Source organism: Rousettus aegyptiacus, unplaced genomic scaffold (genome assembly GCF_014176215.1).
Source record: "Rousettus aegyptiacus isolate mRouAeg1 unplaced genomic scaffold, mRouAeg1.p scaffold_m13_p_16, whole genome shotgun sequence".
NCBI classification, from domain to species: Eukaryota; Metazoa; Chordata; class Mammalia; order Chiroptera; family Pteropodidae; genus Rousettus; species Rousettus aegyptiacus.
In genome coordinates, this window is record NW_023416291.1 from 6,798,774 (window position 1) to 6,802,000 (window position 3,227).

The following is a 3,227-nucleotide window of genomic DNA, read 5'->3' on the forward strand; positions in this document are numbered from 1 at the left end:
TCCGAGAGCAATATACAGGGACGTAAAACCGGGAAAGAATGAAATTTCCGATATAGTTGGAAAACATTTTCCTTCTTGAAAAAAATAGTTTTGAGCTCTATATGTTCTGCTGTCAAATTCTTTTATTTAATTTTGAAGTAAATACAGTATCAGAGAAAATATTGTGAATCTCTTTCCAACTTAATTATATATCTGCTACTTACCAATTTCCAACCTAATACAAATTATACAAGAAGAGGGCGAACTAAAGAATCAAGGTTTGAGTTCCATTGTAGGGGAAAAATCAACAGTAGTAGATAATTTGGAATCCTGTTAACATGGACGTTGTATCTGTGAAATCAAGAAAAGAGAAAGTACCAGACTTTGCTATCCGTCCCCCCTCCGCCCCCCACATACAGGCTTCGCAAATTAGGCAAAAGATCATTTTCTTCCTCATCAAAGGTGACGAAACCAGGAATGGACACCTGCAAGGAATCAGGAACTTGCATGACTGTCTCAAATGAATTGAGAATTTGAACCAGGAGGCATAGAAATTACAAACAATGCATGACGAGCGAAGAATTGGAACTATACTGTCCAATAGAACTTTCTGTGATGATGAAATATGGCTATCGAACAATTAGAATGTGGTTATTAAGACAAAGTGATTTTTAATTTTTCTTTTTTTACTAAATTTAACTTTAATTTAAATAACTATATGTAGCTAATGGCTTCCTTGTCACCCAGCCAAGCTCTGGAAGTTCACGGTCATGGTCAGGATGTGTGGCTCTGCTAGGCCACGTGCTGGACCAATGGAAAGATGCTGCTGATACAAAAAAAGAAAAAGAAACAGAGAAGAGGAAGCACGTGGTCCTAGAGAGATAAAGAACATCAACTTGAGTCTTGATTTTTAAGTCCAGTGTGTATGGGACCCAGATCTTCTTTGCCTTATCGTTGACTCCAATAAGAAACCTATTCTCTCCCAGTAAACCCCATTTATACTTTGAATTGATTTCCGTGAATTACTTTCGGACAAACTTGACTTGGAGAAATAATCATACAACAAGTGGTAAAATATCTCCAGAAGTCCAGAGGCCCACAGAAACAATCTCAGCCCAGCATTTTTTTTTTTTTTTCCCCCATGGGTCTGTGGAGTGACCTGCTTTACGTCCCAAGATGATGTCATCGGTAGAGCTCGAGTTCATGCATCCTATAGATAGATCTTCGCTGATGTCTTAGCCCAGTCGCAGAGGTGCGTGAATTTGGGGAAATAGTTCCATGCCTGTTCATATCACTTTATCATCTCTGAAACGAGATGGAGAACGGTCACTGATGAACACGGGTTTCACGGAGATGTGAGTGTTAGATACGACCGTGCGAATGCAGAATCTGGTCGGCGACTCACATGCAGCAGCCAGTTTACGTCCTCCCTCTCACCTGCTGCCCGAGGCCAGAGCCGTGCTGCAGCGAGATCACTGGTCACAGCTCTTTCCACACCGACTGCCGTCTCTGCAGGAGGAAGCGAAAGGGAGAGGGTAATTTTGATATTCATCATTGTAGACAATAACAAAATCTGGAATCTGCAAATAAAAATCTTCACATAGGTTCTGTTTTGCTGCTTAATTAATAGCGAAAGGCAATACCAGGGAAACGTTCTCAGAAATATGTGTTTCTGATGCATCGCTATCTTCTTACCTGACTGTGGCAGAACAAAATAACTGCGTTCGCGAAAGAGAGATACCCACATAAAGGAACATATCTTCCTCGGACAAGATACAATCTTTCTGAGAATGAGAAGAATCACATTAGAAATTATAATATGTTAAAAAAAGAAATAGAGAAGAGGAAGCACTTTCATTTCCATCTTAAGCATGTTTGAAACAACAGCAGAACGTTCCAATTCTACACAAATGTTCTCTAGGCATACAGTCATTTGCATACAGTTGCAATGTATATGTGATACATATAAAAAATAAGTGTTTGACTATCAAGATGGGAAAAATTCTCAATATATCCCTGTTTATACATTGGTCCAATGATCAATTAGATAAGTGAAATACGGTTTACATCTTTTAAACGTTTTAGATGAGTAACCTACACTATCACAATCGATTATTTTAATGACTCTAGCCTAGCGTGGCTGGGACTGAAACTGTTTTATTCAGGACATTGTTACCTCAGCTTGGTATGGAACATTAGGTTAGGTGTTTTAATGTGTGCTTAATTTAATAGAAGCAATTTTTGCATTTATTTGTTAAATGCGTTTTAATTTTTTCATGTGTCTAGAGGCCAAACAAATCATAATTTAAAAAGCAAACCGGCCATTATTTTTAGCTGAAATAAAAGCTTCACAGCTTATATTGCGTGTAGACTTGTGTCTAGGTCTAAACTAGCAGACTTATATGAAAAGCATAAATCTAAACAGTCACCTGCACCTCTCCCAGGCACTTCAAAATCTACATGATCAAATGAGATTTTTTGTTCTCTGAATTTCCCCTCCCTCCCTCTGGTATTCCTTAGCTGAATAATAAGATGCCCCCTGGGACAGTAAGTAGGAATCATCTTCAAATTATTATTTTTTTTACCTGTAACTTCTGCCTCTAATCCATAATTGGCTCCAGTCTGTTCTCTTTTTAGAGTCTGTCAACGTGCTTCCTCTTCTCCATCACCTCCGCTCCTCCCCTGGATAAGGCTCTTCCTGTCTCTCACTTTGAGTATTAAAATAATCACTTCAATCCATTCTTCGGACTGCAACTAGAATGATTTTTATAAAATATAAATTCAGTGCTGTTACCGTTCTGCCTATAAGCCAACTTATATCTGTACCTACATGCCATGGCTTCCTACTCTGCAAACAGAGCGAACATGCCCTTCCCGATCTGGTCTAACGCGTCTTGCACCGAGCTCTGGATCCCTCGCCCTCTCAGAGCATGTTCCTCTCCCTTTTGAAAAGCTGGAAGAGTTTCCTCCGTTCTCCTGTCGATACCCCTCTATTTTTATCACCTTCCCTACTACAGAACGTTCTTTTGAAATTCGGATCTGACCTCGTTGTCTCTACTTCTTTACCCATCACTCAATGTCTCTCTCTAACCAATATTGCCCTTGCTTTTGTGAAGATGAAAAACAACTTTTTATAGCTTAGTCCAATAATATTTCTCAGATTTTATCTTATTTGACATCTCAGTAGCAGATTGTCTGCTACTGAGTACATCTTCTTGTTCCACTTTCCTTTCTTAGATTTTGTGACA

General features: G+C 39.0%; 1 long non-coding RNA gene across 1 annotated transcript; it reads right to left on the reverse strand.

Annotated features, from left to right (window-relative positions):
* Nucleotides 1-1,474: 1,474 nt before the first annotated feature.
* On the reverse strand, nucleotides 1,475-2,910 carry LOC107516233. The gene is made up of 3 exons (XR_001598225.2): nucleotides 2,565-2,910; nucleotides 1,675-1,763; nucleotides 1,475-1,488 (listed from the first exon to the last, which is right to left on the reverse strand). It is a non-coding gene; the product is annotated as an uncharacterized LOC107516233 (long non-coding RNA).
* Between the last annotated feature and the right edge of the window lie 317 nt (nucleotides 2,911-3,227).